The sequence below is a fragment of the Chenopodium quinoa genome, unplaced genomic scaffold (assembly GCF_001683475.1).
Source record: "Chenopodium quinoa cultivar QQ74 unplaced genomic scaffold, ASM168347v1, whole genome shotgun sequence".
NCBI classification, from domain to species: domain Eukaryota; kingdom Viridiplantae; phylum Streptophyta; class Magnoliopsida; order Caryophyllales; family Amaranthaceae; genus Chenopodium; species Chenopodium quinoa.
Window position 1 is genome coordinate 3,266,919 of NW_018743792.1, and position 19,410 is coordinate 3,286,328.

Here is a 19,410-nt window from a genome sequence, read left to right on the forward strand (position 1 = left end):
GTCGATCCCACAGAGAGAAGGTTGTTTAACAATCAACTTTTACCAATGACAAAACTAAATAAGAGATAAAACGATGGATTAAATAACTATGACTACTCAAATATCAAACATAAATCAAAAACAATAAAAACATCTAGAATTAAGTGTCACCACTGGCATAATCAATACAAGACAAATTCCTACCCCAACCAATTAATTACATGTTCACGAGGAAAGGTACGCCCTATAAAATACCAAAGGTCTCTTCCGAGTGATCAATGGCTTCCCAAATCAACTATCAAGCCTATTTCCATGGAATCAAGAAAATAAGGGACATTAAGTCCGGCACCCTAACTTCCTTATAATCCGTTCTACCTACTTCCGTGGAGAATTTCATACCTTTAATTGATCTATTCAAATCCGTCAAAATCCAACTCCCTTTGCGATCAATACAATGGAATAATAACAATATCAATTATCCCTAATCTAGTATTGGCATAAGCACAATCAATTACGCATGAACAATATAAATAATTAATTGAGAATTTAAAAGAATTAATCATGTATTAATCATGTCTAGGGTTCAACCTAACCCTAGATTAATAATCTACATGAACATAATAAAAACAATAATAAAAATAAAGAAAATAATAGTATTAAAGTAATACGAAAATAAAATAATAAATATTAATATGAAAGAATAATAGAAAAGAAAATTAAAACTAAATTAAACTAAAAGAAAAGGAAACTAAAAACCTACGGCCAACTAATTCCTATAGCCAAAACTAACCTACAGCAAAACTATCTCTATGGCCCCCTGTTCACGGCACTACTACTCCTCCTTTATATAGGAAGAGGCAAAATGCCCACAAATCCCATTAACAATAAATATACTTTAAGACTAAAAATAATCCAAAGCTAAATGCAAAATTATCCTAAATCTAAATTAAAGCTAAAATAATATTGTTGCTAAAATCTTGGGTTTGTTACTTGGACTTTCTTGACTTGAGTTTAACTTCTTTATAGTGCTTGGCCCGTTAATCCATCACAATAATGTAGACCTTTCTCTTCTCTAATCGAGTCCTTATTCACTAAGCTAAATTTCTTTAACTCGGTCTTGGGCTTTAAATATACGATCATTAAATACGTTCCGACTCTAATACTTTTTAGAGGCTCAATAAGCTCGGAAATCGTCATAAATCTGCAGATTCCTACAAAATAATATCAACTCTACAAAAACACTAGAAAACACATATTAGTAATAAAAATAGCTCCGCAGAGCTCAAATAAGCACAAATATGACCATGGGACGGGGAATAAAATTATATATAAAGTAGACTCATCAAACTCCCCCAAGCTAAACGTTTGCTTGTCCCTAAGAAAAGCAATGGATAAATAAATCAACACTTCACCCCAAAAGCAATTTAAATCAATAAATACGATTCAAGGTAAATTTGACAAATATGTATCAAAGTCAATCAATCAAATTCATCCGACTGCCAATTTTTCCTAACAATTGTCAAATAGAGCAAACCACAAGAGCATATAGATTTCAAGACTAGTGCTCACACACTCAACTCTCATTTATGTGGCGAGTAAAAATTGTACTCGATCGCTCTCCAACCACCCTTTTATATGTGAACATGCCCTCCCAGACTCACAACACTCGTGTGTTTAAGAAAATAAGAACTCAACCTAGTAGTCGACTCAGAATATGTCAAATCATTCTTCGCATTGACAAACAACTAATTTCACATTCATACAACTCTATGCACAAAGGACGGAAGGTCTTCAAAGCTTGTAATGTAAGGCTTAGGGTGAAAGGTAGGATAAATTTGGGAAAATGTGAGAGTAAAGCCATGCTTAAGGGAGCCAAAATCCTAATAAATAAAACCAAGGGCAAAATAAAATAATGACCAAATCATCCCCAACACAACTCAACTCTACAAAAATTCACCAAACAACCAATTCGATATTATACAAATTTTCCAATCCTTGCAACCTCACTCGCACAAATATAGTATCATAGAAGTTAAGTGATCAACAAACTTTGAACTTTTTTTTTATTATTATTTTTTTTTTTTTTTTTTTTTGAGCAATCTTCATTAGAACACTTGAACATTGAAACAATTTATTTTTTCATTTGCTGTTTTTTTTTTTTTCTTTTTATCTCACATTGGAAACTTTCAACTTTGAACAATAATTTTTCATTTTTTTTTTCTAATCCACAAAAATAAGAACAAACAAATTACTTCTCAAATCCACCCACATTGTGCAAATTAAGTGCACACTACAACTCCCTCACCTCACTCACTAATAGCTCCCCTAAGCCAAGCTTGGGACTAGTAACCAATGGGGCAAATTAGGCTTGTAATGTGGCTAATAAACAATAAACAGGCACAAGCAACAACATGGGTAGCAAGAAGAGAACAAATGTATCTAATAATTCTGAAGGCTATCTAAAAGAACAAATGCCTTCGTCCTCCTCAATGTGCATAATAATGAGTCATATAAACATTACTAAGAGTTATAAATCAATACTCAAATTCATTGACATACCAGGAACTATCACACATTTCTAACCAAATCAACTAGTCAAGCACTATATTCACAAGTAGATGGGCAATATTGACGCATATTAAGATTTCAAAGCAATCAAACATCAAATCATGATCAACTAATCCACAATATTTGTCATCAATAACCAAGAATCAAAACAATTTCGAAAAATTTTCATCAAGGGGCACAGGGAAGCATGATTCATAATTCATTGGAACGTATTTTTGGGTTTTTTTTTAAAGTAATAAAAACTAACCTAAGAAAGAAATAAAAAAAAACAATTAAAAAAACTAGTCTAATCACACAAAAATAAAAAGAGAGAGAGTGAAAGGTATACCTTGTGTACACAAGAACTTCCCCCCAAGCTAAATCAGAAAATGTCCTCATTATCTTAAAGGGAAGCTAGTAGTCAAGGTGACTACTCCTAATCATCATCACCCAAAATAATGTCACCAAAGCCTTGAGGATTGAAATGCATCACTTTGGAACAAATTTGAGCAAGAATGAAACAAAGTGTTAGTGGGAAAAAGATAAAAATTGAGTCATGTGCACTATTCTGATCATAACTTTTGATGTATAAAAGATAATGTAGTGATTCTATTTTCATTGGAAAGTAGACTTGAAGAGATTTTCCGACGATAGGTCATACGCAAAAATCTGTTAAGTAACGAATGAGTTATGGCGTTTCGAAGTTGAGCAGTTTTGCTGTAAAGCTACCTCCCACCGCCCGGTCAGACCGGGCATGGGGTGCCCAATCGGGCGCAAGGGCTCAATTCAGAATTTGCTAAAGTCGATATTTATTTTATGCACCGCCCGGTCAGACCGGGCATGGGATGCCCGATTGGGCGCGAAGGGGAGTGAAAGTTTCAGCGAAGTCAATTCTTCTTTAGCTCAAAATCTGCACAAATACAAACTCCCACAAGCATAAGTTACACTCTCCTTAAACTAAAAAAAAAAAAAAAAACTACTCCACTAAGGCACTAATCTATCACATAACGTTAAAAAGGTGATTAAAATAAAGAAAGCTAGCTAATGGTGATGACATATACAAATTAAATAAACCAATGCAGAACAATTTAGTGCCCTGAGAAGCTTATCATATGTTCCTGCAAACAACTCAGAAATTATTATGTAGTAAAAATAAGGAAAAATATAATAAATTAGCCCTAAAATTCTATTAAACCTAGAAAAATAAAAAGAGAAGAAAAAACTATGTTCACAAGAAAAATTGTTAGTCTCCTTCGACGACACATTATCAAGAACATGATCGTAAGCATCATTCAAAGAGGGGTAAGAGGGAAGTGACGGAGGAGGTAAAAATGGAAAAGAAAGGAGAATAGTGAGTTTCCCTACAACAGGGACATAAGGATCATCGACAATAGAATTAACAAACAAAGGCTCATCAATCGACTCATCAATCACCTTAATCTCAAGTGTATTTTCCTCTATAGGACTTTCAACCAAAGGTTTTTCATCCTCTAAAAAATTCATGACATGTATCCCTTCCTTAATTTTATCCCCATCCAAATAATGCTTATTTCTAATCCACCCTTCATCATCATCATTAATATAAGGAAGTGGTCTTTCATCACATAAAGAATCATCATGATATGTAGAGTGACAATAAGAACATCGAGAAAGGGTTGTACTATGTGTAGGAATGGATAGATTATCTAAGATGGGTCTACTAGGTAATGACATCTCCCACTCATAGGTTTCCTTAGCTAACCATTCGATTAAATACCATCAATATTCAGGTGATTAGGCTAGAAACCATCCATTACTCATTGATTCTATAATTGTCCTAGTTTCTTCATTAAAACCCTCATAAAACACTAGGCACATATCTCATTGTTCAATTCCATTATTAAGAACAACATAATCACCTAGTCTATTATAATACCTCCAAAACACCTCATGTTCAAGTTAAGGAAAATAAAAAATAGCCATAGAAGAAAAACAAACAGAATAAAAATTATTTAATATATACAATTCAGTCTCACCAAAAATAAAAGCTAACTATATAAATCAATACCATCTCCCCGGCAACGGCGCCAAAAATTGATAGGTGGTCGCACACCTAAAAAAAATAATACCTAACTAGACCTCCTAATTATGTAGTAGGGTAAGTCAGGGTCGATCCCACAGAGAGAAGGTTGTTTAACAATCAACTTTTACCAATGACAAAACTAAATAAGATATAAAACGATGGATTAAATAACTATGACTACTCAAATATCAAACATAAATCAAAAACAATAAAAACATCTAGAATTAAGTGTCACCACTGGCATAATCAATACAAGACAAATTCCTACCCCAACCAATTAATTACACGTTCACAAGGAAAGGTACGCCTTATAAAATACCAAAGGTCTCTTCTGAGTTATCAATGGCTTCCCAAATCAACTATCAAGCCTATTTCCATGGAATCAAGCAAATAAGGGACATTAAGTCCGGCACCCTAACTTCCTAATAATCCGTTCTAACAACTTCCGTGGAGAATTTCATACCCTTAATTGATCTATTCAAATCCATCAAAACCCAACTCCCGTTGCGATCAAGACAATGGAATAATAACAATACCAATTATCCCTAATCTAGTATTGGCATAAGCACAATCAATTAAGCATGAACAATATAAATAATGAATTGAGAATTTAAAAGAATAAATCAAGTATTAATCATGTCTAGGGTTCAACCTAACCCTAGATTAATAATCTATATGACATAATAAAAACAATAATAAAAATAAAGAGAATAATAGTATTAAAGTAATACGAAAATAAAATAATTAAACTTATTATGAAAGAATAATAGAAAAGAAAATTAAAACTAAATTAAACTAAAAGAAAAGGGAACTAAAAACCTACGGCCAACTAATTCCTATAGCCAAAACTAACCTACAGCAAAACTATCTCTATGGCCCCCTGCTCACGGCACTACTACTCCTTTATATAGGAAGAGGCAAAAAGCCCACAAATCCCATTAACAATAAATATACTTTAAAACTAAAAATAATCCAAAGCTAAATGCAAAATTATCCTAAATCTAAATTAAAGCTAAAATAATATTGTTGCTAAAATCTTGGGTTTGTTATTTGTACTTTCTTGACTTTAGTTCAACTTTTTTATAGTGCTTGGCCCGTTAATCAATAACAATAATGTACACCTTTCTCTTCTCTAATCGAGCCCTTATTCACTAAGTTAAATTTCTTTAACTCAGTCTTGGGCTTTGAATATACAATCATAAAATACGTTCCGACTCTATTACTTTGTAGTGGCTTAATAAGGTCAGAAATCGTCATAAATTTGCAAATTCCTACAAAATAATATCAACTCTACAAAAATACTAGAAAACGCATATTAGTAATAAAAATAGCTCCGTAGAGCTCAAATAAGCACAAATATGACCGTGGGACGGGGAATAAAAGTATATATAAAATAGACTCATCAACGAGATGCCAGGCATCAACCCGAATCTAGCCGTCCACAAGCTTGTTGTGGATCCCAAAAAGAAGCCGGTAAGGCAAAAGAAGAGGAACCATGGTGAGGAAAGAAGCCAGGCGGCAGCCGCCGAGGTAGAAAAATTGTTCGATGCTCGGTTCATTCGGCAATGCTATTTCCCTGATTGGGTTTCCAATGTTGTGCTTGTAAAGAAGCCGAATGGAACCTGGCGCATCTGTATTGACTACACAGACTTGAACAAGGCATGTCCGAAGGATAGCTATCCTCTCCCAACGATTGACAGTCTGGTTGACTCTACAGCCGGCCATGCCTTGATGAGCTTTATGGACGCCTATTCAGGCTTTCACCAGATACCTCTGTGGAAGAAAGATCAAGAAAAGACAGCATTCGTCACTGATCAGGGGTTATTCTGTTACACTGTGATGCCGTTTGGTTTGAAGAATGCGCTTGCTACCTTCCAGAGAATGATTAATACAGTCTTAGTTAATTAAATTGGAAGGAATATAGAGGCGTACATTGATGATATAATAGTCAAATCCAAACTACAAATGGACCGTATTACAGACCTCCGGGAAACATTCACCACACTCAGGCTGTCATAGAGGCCAATCTAGAAAAAATACAGGCGGTCATAGACATGCAGTCGCCCCGTACTATAAAAGAAGTTTAAAAATTAACAGGCTGTCTGGCGGCATTGGGGAGATTTCTCAGTCGGTCAGGCGACAAGTGCCTCTATTTCTTCCAAGCAATTAAGGAGAAGACTATGTTTGAATGGGGGGTGGATGCAGAGGCGGCCTTCCAAAAGTTAAAGGAACACTTGCACTCTCTGCCAAGGCTGGTCAGTCCTTTGCCAAAAGAGGTGATGTACATGTATCTAGCCATCTCTGACCATGCGCTTAGTGTTGTTCTCCTTGCTGAAAGAGGCGGCACCCAGCTCCCGGTCTACTTCATCAATCATGTTTTACGGAACGCAGATATAAGGTACCCCATGGTTGAAAAATTTGGGCTTGCTCTCTTCATGGCAGTCAAGAAGTTAAAACCTTACTTCTTGGCACATCCGGTCGTGGTCTACACTGACCGGCCAATCAAGCGGCGAATGACAACCATGGAGTCATCCGGCCGAATGATCAAATGGGCGATTGAAATCTAAAGCCTTGAAATTACTTTTGAGCCAAGGAAAGCAGTGAAGGGACAAACGTTTCCTGACTTCATTGTTCAAATGACCAGGCTGGCTGATCCTGAAAACTTTGAACGGGTTTGGAAGGTATATGTGGACGGGAGCTCCACCCTGAATGGTTGTGGTGTAGGCGTCATATGTTAGTCTCCTGAAGGAGACATGTATGAGTATGAACTACGTTTCAATTTCCAAGTTTCAAATAATGAGGCAGAATATGAAGCCCTGCTAGCCGGCATCCGCAGGTGTAAGGCGGCTGGGGCAAGGAAATTAGACGCCTGTTCTGATTCACAATTGATTGTTAGCCAATACCATGGTGACTATGAAGCCACACATCCGGCTATGATCAAGTATTAACATGCGGTCAAAGAATAGGCAGGGACACTTGATGAATTTCATCTAAGTCAGGTGCCCAGGTCAGAGAACAATCAGGCGGATGCTCTCTCTAAATTGGCATCATCCGCCTCTTGTGACACACCTAAGTCAGTATTTTGGGAAGTGATGGAAAAAAGGAGCATCGAAGAGGAACCCATTGGAATCCTAGATCAAAGCTCAACCTGGATGGATGGCATCCGCGCTTACTTAACACACAGCACCTTGTCGGATATCTACCCAGAGATGGTTGCAATGAAAAAACGTGCGGCCAATTTTAAAATCTACAATGGAGAGATTTTTAAGAAAGGCTATCTCTAACCTTTTTTGAAATGTGTCACACCAGAAAGGGGACGAGAGGTCCTAGAATACTTGCACTCGGGCTTCTATGCCTCTCACATAGGCGGAAGGACCCTAAGAAAGAGAGTCAGGCGGCAAGGCTACTTCTGGCCTACCCTATAAGAAAACGCCATGGAGATGGTGAAAAAATGTGACAAGTGTCAAAGGTTTGGCAAGCTCATTCATGGTCCAGCCACTGACCTGACGGCTATCCATAGCCCAGTACCATTCGCCAACTGGGGCATGGACATTCTGGTTCCGTATACGCCTGCTACAGGCGGACGGAGATACATTTTGATTGATGTCGACTACTTCACCAAGTGGGTAGAGACGGACGCAGTCAAAGGCATTAAGGAAAAGGATGTTATCTCTTTCATTTGGAGAAATGTCATCACCCGGTATGGGGTACCCATGTCTATGGTCTTTGACAATGGTCCTCAATTTGTGACGCCTGATCTCAAGAACTAGTTGGGAGACCAAGGGATCTCTCACTGTTTTGCATCAATCAGCCACCCCCAAGCAAACGGCCAGGTTGAAGCCTTCAATAAGTTAATCTTTAATGGCATCAAAAAGAAAATTGAAAGAGTTGGCGGCCTATGGGCTGACGAGTTGCCGCATGTTCTATGGGCCATCAGGACGATTGAAAAAGAGGCGACTGGTGAAACTCCATTTCTCATGGTTTTTGGGGCAGAGGTTGTTCTGCTTGTTGAGCACTATAAGCCGACTCTTTGAGTCATGCTTTATAACGAAGAGACTAACTGGGAGGCCATGCGGCTAGCATTGGATTCACTTTCAGAACGCAGGCGCAATGCAGCCTTGCGTCATGAGATCTACCGTCTGAGAATGACGAGAGCTTACAATAACAGAGTGCACAAGCGGCCCCTAAAAGTAGGGGACTTTGTGTTACAAAAAATGGAAGCAGTCGGTGGGGCCAACGAGCAGGGAAAGTTGACTCATAATTGAGATGGCCCCTACCGAATCTATGAAGAAGTTAGAGGCGGCACCTAGCGCCTGGAAACACCAGACAGCAGGAAGGTAGGCAGAACTTGGAACGTAGACAACTTGAAAAAGTACTACTTCTGAGATTTGTAAATTATTTGTACATTAAAGCATATTAATAAAGCTTGCAATTTATTTCTCAGTATTGTTTATTTGTAAGTCTCCTCCAAGGGGGGCAAGCTGCCTGTGTAATACACAATCGACCTTATTTCTTCTAATCACTTACTCTAACATGACTAAAAATGCTAATATAAACAACTTATCAACTATTTTCTTTTCTAAACAATCTAATGAGGGCAATGGCCGGATGATCAACTTAAGGCCCATGGCCGGATGATCCTTATAAAATAAAACTAATACGTCTGTCCCAAACATGATCAGGCGTCTGGCGACATCCATTCGCGTGAATTCGTTGCAGAGAGCATCTCCCATTTGGGTGGCACATTGCTCTATAAATCTAAAACAAACGGCCCAACCGAATGTCTCCAAGACAGCTTTTTCGGGTGTTTTTGGTCCCTCGGGAGACTTACAATACGGATTATGCGCGCCTGACTTCTGTATCTGCAAAACCACGAAACTCCGGTTGGGTGGAGTTCCGCCTCCGACAATCAAGTTAGTATGATTACGGATGGGTAAATGTGCGGAAAGTAAATAGGTATTTCTCACTAATTCAGAGAGATTCCGCAATTAATATTGCTCGGGTTTTTTTGTATGTATTTATGAATGCCAATAAATGAGGATGATTCCTCTATTTATAGCAGATGAGAATCTGCTCCCCCATTGGGGGGTTCAATGCCACGTGGCATCCTCTAATTGGATCCCCTTGGGCATGTACGAGGGTGACATGTGTCAGGCCCTCATTGGGCCACGTGGCAGGGGTTATATTTACCCCAATCATTTTCCACTCACAGGTGTCACGTGGCTGGCCACGTGGCACCTGTGACACTTGTCAACATGCGGGAGGGCGACGGTTCGCCTCCTTCCCTCCACTTTTTAAATTTGAAACTGAAGTGGAAAAGCTGACGCTTCACCTTCTGGGATTTCCTATAAATAGGGAACTCCCTCTTCTCATTCCTCTCTTTGCCAAACTTAAGAGGGAATTTATTTGAGTGAAAAGAAAATAGCTCCAGATCCCGCCTACTTTTTCGAGTAAACAACCTTCAACTTCAAGTCATCCAGATACCGGCTGAGTATTTCCTTGCCCGCTTCACTAAGGTATCCGTCTGGCCTAGTTATTTTCTTTAATCTTGAATTCTGATAAAGCTGCAGCCGGTCTTATGCCGTCTGGAGCTTCTTTAAGCAATCTCGTGATGAATTGCACCCAATAGACCCTCAGTCGATTTTTCACTGTCTGGGGTATTCTCAAGCAATCTCATTGTGAGTTGCATTCAATAGACCCTCAGCCGGTTTTTCACCGTCTAGGGTATCTTCAAGCAATCTCATTGTGATTTGCCTTCAATAGACACTCAGCCGGTTTTTCACCGTGTGGGGTATCTTCAAGCAATGTCATTGTGAGTTGCATTCAATAGACCCTCATCGTCTGGGGTATCTTCAATAAAACTTTCTTTTGAACTGCTTCGATGTTCCCTCAGCCGGTCTCACACCGTCTGGGGTATAAGCAAGCAGTTCCCTTCTGAGCTGCTTTGTTGGCACCCCCAACCGGCCTTATACCGTCTGGGGTATCTGAGAATAGCCTCTTGATTTATTGCTTTAACGGATACACAACCGGCATTCTGCCGTCTGTTGTAGTTCCGTTCAATTCTCCTCGCAAGTTGTCCGCTGATGGACCTCTGCCGGTTTATACCGTCTGGGGGGTCTTTGGACAACCTTTAATAAAATCTCCAAACTACTTGCTCTGCATATCTACCACAACCGGCTTTTCCCGCCTGTGGTATCTTTGGGCAACATTGGTGATTAACTTTTCTTTCTTTTGCCAATTTGCAGTCTGCACAGAGTGATACCGTCTGGGGTATCGTTGGTCAACAATCTCAACTTCTTTCATCATCTCCTTTCAACTACAAGGTAACGCCTATGTTCCTTGCTTTTTTGGAGGTTTTTAATTTTTCCGGCTGTATATATATTGTTAGAATAATGGGCTTACCCCGTTCACACACGGCACACCACGATTTAGAGTTCAGCCGGTCTCCTGGTACGGCTGAGTCTAGGACTGGGAGTGCCGCCTTTGAGTACTGGAACTCTCCTTGTTCATCTCCAAAACCGACCGTCTCTGTCTTTGTGCAGGACGCAATGGCTCGGACTAAGAAAACAGCCGTTGTTCTAGAGTAGAGAGGGGAAACCTCAAAAGAGTTGCCGCCTGACTCTAATCAGGCTGAGATGACAAGGGGATCACCGCATGGCACCCCAAGAACTCCCAGTGATGGAATACTGGGGTTGGATCAAGAAGGTGGTGAAGATGCCACCTCTCCTTCCAGGGTTGAACAGGAAAACCCGTCAGAGAACGCAAGCGGTGAAGAAGTCACCTCCTCATCCGGCTCAGAGCAAAGCGGCAGCAGCAACAGCCTTCTCATACCGGATGCTGATAGCGAGGAGGAGGAGGAGAGGCCCACATGGAACAATAAGGGCGACCCTTTCCTTATCGCCGTCTCTGCAAGGGATAGGGCTAGCATGGCCAGAAGCTTGGAAAACTTTGTAAAAATTCGTCCTCTTGGAGAGGATTGGAGAATAATCGTGCCGCCTGAGATGGGCACTATAGTCTGGGAAGATGATCAGCCAAATTCAAACGGGTATTTCGGCAATTACGAGGCGACGTTTCTAGCCGGTCTCCGGTTCCCATTGCACGACACCATAAAGGCCATTCTTCGAGGGTATGGTCTGGGCATTTGGTAGTTAACCCCCAATTCATGGGTTAACATCTTAGGTTATATCTCCGCCTACGAGATGCAAAACCTCAACCCCGTCTGGGAGGCCTTTGTCCATATGCACTATCTGAGTAGGAGCCCAGGCGGGTGGAGAGCCTGGTATACACTGACCACCTACCCTCAATACTTGATGACTCTAGATAAACCATCCAAGTGGTCAGACTGGAAGAATAGGTTCTATCTAGTTTCTGCTCCCACCAAGGAGGAAAATCGGGAGTATAGGGTATACAACCGAAAACCAGACCTTCTGGGGCACAAGTACAAGAAGCCTCGAATCCCGGATGAGGATTACGAGAGAATAATAGAGTCAAAATTTTTTGAACAAACCACCACCACCCTCTCCAATGGGGAATTAATAAGTGTGCCCAGGAACTGGGTACCAAAGCATGAATTCCTTTATGATGAGGCGTTCTTATCTGCCTGTAAGCTTAGCACTGGGTTTGAAAAACGTAGGTTGCACTAGTTCTTGATCCTATTTTGTCGTTTGTACATGATCTGCTTTCAATTCTTTTCTAACCGGATGTATTCCTTTTTGCAGTGCGTGCCTTAACCATGTTGTCAGCAAAGAAGATACCGGCTAAGTCTGCCAAAGACATCCGCAAAGAGAATGCGGAAAAGAAACTTGCCGCCCAGGCGGCAAAAAATAAGGTATACTGCTTTTCCTTTCTTTTTTCCTTTAACTTCCGTTTGACTTCGTGCCGGCTGACCTTTCTGTGCGTTTGCTATTTCAGGATGGAAGCAAGGCGCCTTGCTCCTTGACGAAGCTTATCAGACCCAGGCCGGGGGAAGAGCCGGCTATCCAAAATAAGGCGAGGAAGAGCATATACCTCAGCCAATCCGGCCATAACATCGCGGACAATCCGGCGCGTGGAGGGTCTCAAGAAGGCCTACACCCGCAAATGCGAGGAGGTAAGACGGGCTAAACGGGATGCATCTGAGGCACATAACGTTGCCCAATACTCCAGATTATGCATGAATTAAAAACTAAAGGCATAATCATGCAACAGGCGGACTCCATCAAGGCTCTTCAAAAATCTCTCAATGAAGCCCACACCAAAATTTTCAACCTCCAGGCGGCGAAGGAGAATGTTGAAGCGGAGTTGAAGAACATGACAGATTCTTCCAAGCTTCTGGACCTGGCCAAGAAGGAGAATTCAACGCTCCTGGTTGACAACATCCTCTTAAAGAAGGAGGCGGCCAATGCCAGTCAGAACTTCAAAAACACGCTGGAAGCTGAACAGAGCCGGCTCATTGAAGAGAATGAGCAAGACTGCATTAACAGAATGCAAAAGTCTTGGTCCCTGGTTCATCCGGACACGGAGTGTACCATCTAGGAACTTGCCTATAAGTACGCTGATCTTGCCATTGAGGCCCAGGAGTCGAACCAGCCGGCTCCAAAGCCTTATGAGGAGTGGGTCCAGAAGCAGATCGAGGCCATGCAGCGGAGATCGACTCAGGCGGGGGAGAGAATCAGGATGAGAATCAAGAGGAGGTAATCCCCCTGCTTCAGTCGCCGCCACCGAGGACCTGGCTCAGCCTCTGCCTCAGCCTTAAGCTTTGTCTTCAACTTTTTCGGCCTGCGTGCCGTGTATCTGATGTATTTTTTTTTACCCGACGGGGGTCCGACTAACAATGGAACAAATTCTTATTTATAAATGTATATATATGTCGATTGGGTCGGTTTGCTTTCACTTAATTCTTTTCAATTTTGCAGCTTGAATTTTCTATTTTTGCGTTCTATTTTGACTGAACTTGTGATATACCGGATGCATTGGCTATGTCTGCCCCTGGACGGTTGGTTGCTTAGTTGAACTCTAAGCAGGCAGCCGTCCATAATCATCCGCGTCATATTTCAGCAGAAAAGCCTGGCTGCACACCGGCGGCTTAAGGCCGGACGTATGCTATTCAACCCTTCGTTAGGTACGAGCCAAGATTCTGACCTGTTATCCAACGTTGTTACCGGATGTAGTGCTTTCTTGCAAAGGCCGGTTGCGCACTGAGGTACAATTTGCCGCCTATATTACCATGGGGCAATAGCAAGGCGGATGCTGGGGTCAACCAGGTCTGACCTTCCGCATGGATCATTAGGCCAGATGCGGTGCTTTTGGGCAAAAGCCGCCTACTGATCAAGGTAGATATTACCGTTTGTACTGCGATAGGGCAATAACCGATTTTGACCTATGACGCTACTTTACGGTTGTATTGCCTTAGGGCACTAGCCGGTTGTTGTATGACAAAATTTGCCGGTTATATTGCCTTGGGGCAATAGCCGGTTACAATTTTTAAGATATGGTTTCGAAGTTAATTAGGGTTGAACTTGAGGATAGAAGCGGGGTCCAGCTATAGTGCTTTTGAGCAAAGTCGGCTTGTTTAACAAGATTTAATTAACCGTCTATATTGCCTTGGGGCAATAGCCGGGTGTATCTTGTTTGCGATAAGTCATTCAAACGGACGTGGGTTATCTTTAACCAAACCGGTTAAAGCCGTTTGAGTATATGACGCGTAAAACAATGTACCACCCGAAAGGCAGATGTTCTCTTCGACGAATTCACCCAGATGGGCGTCGCCGGATAATTGCTTAGGGTTAAAGCAGTCGGTTTTTAAAATATGTTGGTTTTGGGCCTTAAGTAGCTAAGTTAGGTACTTGGCTTTTTATTTTGAGCAAACGGGTGCCCGGCTGTGCATTGCACAGGGGACTTGGGAGGTGCCCGGTTGTGCATTGCACATGGGACTTAATACAAAAAATTAAAATAAGGTATTCCTTTATTTCATTTACTCTTTACAAAAGGTATTTACAATCTCCTTAGAAGTAGTACTTTTTCAAGTTGTCTACATTCCAGGTTCTGGCTAACTGCCTGCCGTCTGGTGTTTCCAGGAAATAGGTGCCGCCTCTTACTTCTTCAAAAATCCTGTAGGGGCCTTCCTAGTTGGGGGTAACTTTCCTTGCTCATTTATCCTACCGGTTGCCTCCATTTTTCGTAAAACAAAGTCCCCAACTTTGAGGGGCCGTTTGTGTACTCGTTTGTTGTAAGCCCTCGTCATTCTCATGACGCAAGGCGGCGTTGCCCCTGCGCTCTGGGAGTGAATCCAATGCTAGACGCATGGCCTCCCAATTAGCCTCTTCGTCATAGAGCATGACTCGGAGTGTTGGCTCATAAAGTTCAATTGGCAGAACGGCTTCAGTGTCGTATGTCATGAAAACGGGGTTTCACCGGTTGCCCCCTTTTCAGTTGTTCTGATGGCCCAAAGGACGTGAGGTAACTCATCCGCCCAAAGACCACCGGCTCTTTCAATCTTCTTTTTTATGTCGTCTGAGATGAGCTTATTGAAGGATTCAACTTGGTCGTTTGCTTAGGGCCGGCCAACAGAGGAAAAACAATGTGAGATCCCTTGATCTCCCAACCAACTCTTGAGGGTAGGCATTTCAAACTGAGGACCGTTGTCAAACACCATAGACATAGGAACCCCAAACCGGGTGACGATGTTCCTCCAATGAAGGAGATGACATCCTTTTTCTTGATGCCTTTGACCGCCTCAGCCTCAACCCACTTGGTGAAGCAATCTACAGCCACCAGAATGTATCTTCTGTCGCCTGTGGCAGGCGTATAAGGACCCAAAATGTCCATGCCCCATTTTGTAAATGGAATCGGGCTGTATATAGCCGTAAGATCTGTTGTCGGACGGTGTATGAGCCGGCCAAATCTCTGGCACTTGTCACACTTCTTCACCAATTCCATGGCGTCTGCCTCAAGGGTGGGCGAAAAGTAACCTTACCGCCTGGCCCTCCTTGCTAGAGACCTGTCGCCTATATGTGACGCACAGAAGCCCGCATACAGGTCTTCTAGCACCTCTTTTCCCCTTTTCGGGGTAACACACTTCAGCAACGGCTGGAGGTAACCCTTTCTGAAGAGTTCTCCCTTGTACATTTCAAAGCTCAAAGCTCGCTTTTTAAGTGCAGCCGCTTCTGAAGAGGCATCCGGCAAAGTGCCGTCTACCAAATAATCTCGGATGGGGTCCATCCAGGTAGAGCTTCGGTCAAGAATTCCAATGGGGTCATGCTCAATACTTCTTTTTTCCATGACCTCCCAGAAAACTGACCTAGGCGTATCACAGGTGGCGGATGAGGTCAATTTGGATAGAGCATCCGCCTGATTATTTTCTGACCGGGGCACCTGACTTAGATGGAATTCGTCAAGTGTCCCCGCCACATCTTTGACCGCCTAAAGGTATTTGATCATTGCCGGATGGGTAGCCTCATAGTCACCATTGAATTGGCTCACAATCAATTGAGAATCAGAACAGGCGTCGACTTTTCTTGCCCCTGCCGCCTTACACATGCGTATACCGGCTAGCAGGGTTTCATACTCAGCTTCATTGTTTGAAGCTTGAAACTTGAACCGTAGTGCATATTCATACGTATCCCCTTCTGGAGACTTGCAAATTACGCCTGCACCACACCCGTTCAAGGTAGAACTACCATCTGCGAATAACTTCCAAACCTGATCGATATTCTCCGGATGTGCCGGCCTAGTCATTTCAACAATGAAGTCGGCAAACGCCTGACCTTTCACTGCTCGCCTAGGTTCGAAAGTTATCTCCAGGCTTTGCATTTCAACAGCCCAATTGATCATTCTAACGGATGACTCTGTGGTAGTCATTGGACACTTGAGTGGCTGATCAGTATAGACAGTCACCGGATGAGCCAAGAAGTAGGGCTTTAGCCATTTGACTGCTTTGTAAAAAGCAAGCCCAAATTTTTCAATCATAGGGTATCGGAGCTCAGCATTTCTAAGTATATGGCTGATGAAATACACCGGGAGCTATTTGTCGTCTCTCTCAGCAAGGAGAACAACATTAAGGGAGTGATCTGTGACGGCTAAGTACATGTAGAGAACCTCCTTAGACAGGGGGCTCACTAGCCTTGGCAAAGAATGCAAGTGTTGCTTCAACCTCTGAAATGCCACCTCGGCCTCTTCTCCCCACTCAAATCTAGACCTCTTCCTGATTGCTTGGAAGAAGTAAAGGCACTTGTCACCTGACCGGCTGAGGAATCTTCCTAGGGCTGCTAGGCAACCGGTTAATTTCTGGGCCTCCTTGACGGTTCGGGGTGATTTCATGTCAATCAGCGCTTGGACCTTTTCCGAGTTGGCCTCTATGCCTCTTTGGTCAATCAGGAATCCGAGAAACTTCCCAGACTCAACACCAAAGACACACTTTTTGGGATTAAGCATAACCTTATGCCGCCTGAGGGTGGTGAAGGTTTCTCGGAGGTCGGCTAGGTGATCCGCCTGTAGCTTGGATTTAACTATCATGTTATTAATATACGCCTCTACATTCCTTCCAATTTGATTGACAAAAACGGTGTTGATATTTCGTTGGAAAGTAGCAGGTGAATTCTTCAACCCAAACGACATCACCGTGTAGCAGTACAACCCCTTATCAGTGACGAAGGCCGTCTTCTCCTGATCCTTCTTCCATAAGGGAATTTGATGGATGCCTTACTAGACGTCCATGAAACTCATCAAGGCATGGCCGGCTGTAGAGTCAACCAGGTTGTCGATCTTTGGAAGGGGATAACTATCCGTCGGACATGCCTTGTTCAGATCTGTGTAGTCTACACACATCCGCCAGGTACCATTCGGCTTTTTGACAAGGAAAACGTTTGTTACCCAATCCGGGTAGTAGCATTGCAGAATGAACCCGGCATCGATGAGCTTTATGACCTCAGCGGCTGCCACCTGAGACCTCTCCTCGCCATGATCCCTCTTCTTTTTCCTAACTGGCTTTATTTTGGGATCAACGGCTAACTTGTGGATGGCTAGATTCAGGCTGACGCCTGGCATCTCCTCCACTTTAAAGGCAAAAATGTCTTTGAACTCTTTCAGAAGTTGGAGCAAGTCTGCCCCCAACTATTCAAAAGCAACCGTCCCAACCTTGACTGTTCAGTTAGGGCGGTTGTCGTCCAGGACGACATCAATGCTCTCACCAGCCGGCTGTGGTCGAGAGTCATCCGGCCTTTCCCCGGCGAGTGATTGCTATTTTGTTTTTCTGGCGGGGGCCGATTGGTACGTCTTTCGCTTTTTGCCGACTGCCTTGGGAGCAGGCGCGACTTCCTCTTCCTTGAGGTCAGTGGGTTCCTCGTTATGACCAATTGCAGTAGCAGTCGGCCTGACGTCTGAGAGGTAGCACTCCCTGGTCGTCTTTTGATCCCCGCGCAGGGCACCCACTGACACGTCATCCCTCTCAAACTTAATCAGCATAAGAGATGGGATGATGACTGCCTTAGACTCGTTGAGAGTGAGACGGCCCAGAATAAGGTTGTAGGCGGTCAATTCCTCGACCACCAAAAACTTGACGACCATGTGCCGCCCTTCCCCCTTGTCCCCTAGCCGGATGGGTAGGTCAATCCTTCCCACTGGATGCACCACTCCTCCCCCAAACCCGACTAGGGGGTGGGGAGCCTTGTACATACTGCTAGGCTTGTACTTGAGCTTTGTCAAGCACTGGTAGCTGATCAGGTCAGACGAGCTCCCGGTATCGATTAAGATCCGGCCAACTCGTTGGTTGGTAACTTTGCATTCGATGACAATGGGGTCATCATGAGGCTGCCTGACCATGCCCCTATCCTTCTCAGAGATGAAGACCTCAAGGAAGGTGTCTTTCGACGCCTGCCCCTCATCTTCTGGGTTGGACGATTTCCGGATGTTATCCTTGGCACTCCGGATGGTAGGACCTCCGCTTGCGAAGCCTCCTGCTATAGTGAAGATATGCTCTTTGTCCGTTTCAGAACTAGCAGCCGGTTTCTTGGACGGTTGTCCCCCACTTGGTTTAGGGTTAACCTTGGACTTCACCAGATAGGACTCCAGAGCCCCCTCATCAGCCAGACGGTCCAATAGCCGCCTGAGGCTATAGCAACCATTAATGTCATGGCCAACATCCTCATGGAACTGGCAATACTTGCTTTTGTCTCTGTTCTTAACAGAGCTCTTCATTGCAACCGGTTTTTCGATTGTCAACTGGTCCTTTATCTCCATGAGGATGGAGGAGCAGTCTTTTTTGAACTCGTACTTGGGGACATACGGTTCAAACTTGCTTCTACTGGGACGGCTGACCTGGGCGGTCAGCTGCCCAGACTTCTTTTCTTTTCTTCTCTTCTTTTTTGACCGGCTGGGTAGGCCGGCTGTCTCTCCTGTCAAACCGCTTGGGTTCTGACGGGTGCTTGATGGTGCAGATTTCAGTTTCCTGTATATAGGCCTCCGCCTCCATCAGCGCCTCCTGGAGGGTAGCTACCCTCTTGCGGACAAGGTTATTTTTGAAAGTTGACCCATCCTTCAGACCCTTGAAGAAGTCTTTATTTAACTTCATCAAACAGCCCCTGAATCTGAATTCTCATCTGGTTAAACCGTCTGACATAGGACTGAAACCCCTCCTTGTCACCCTGCTGGATTGCCCCTAGGTCGAGACTAGTCTTTTTAGCCGGGATATACATGGAAAAATTGGACGCAAACAGATATGCAAGCGTCTTGAAGTTGTTGACGCACCCAGCCGGCAAGTTGCCGAACCATCGCTGGGCTATGCCCTTCAAGGTAGCCGGGAAGCATCTGCACCAGGTGGCGTCATCCAACCCCTGTAGGTACATGAG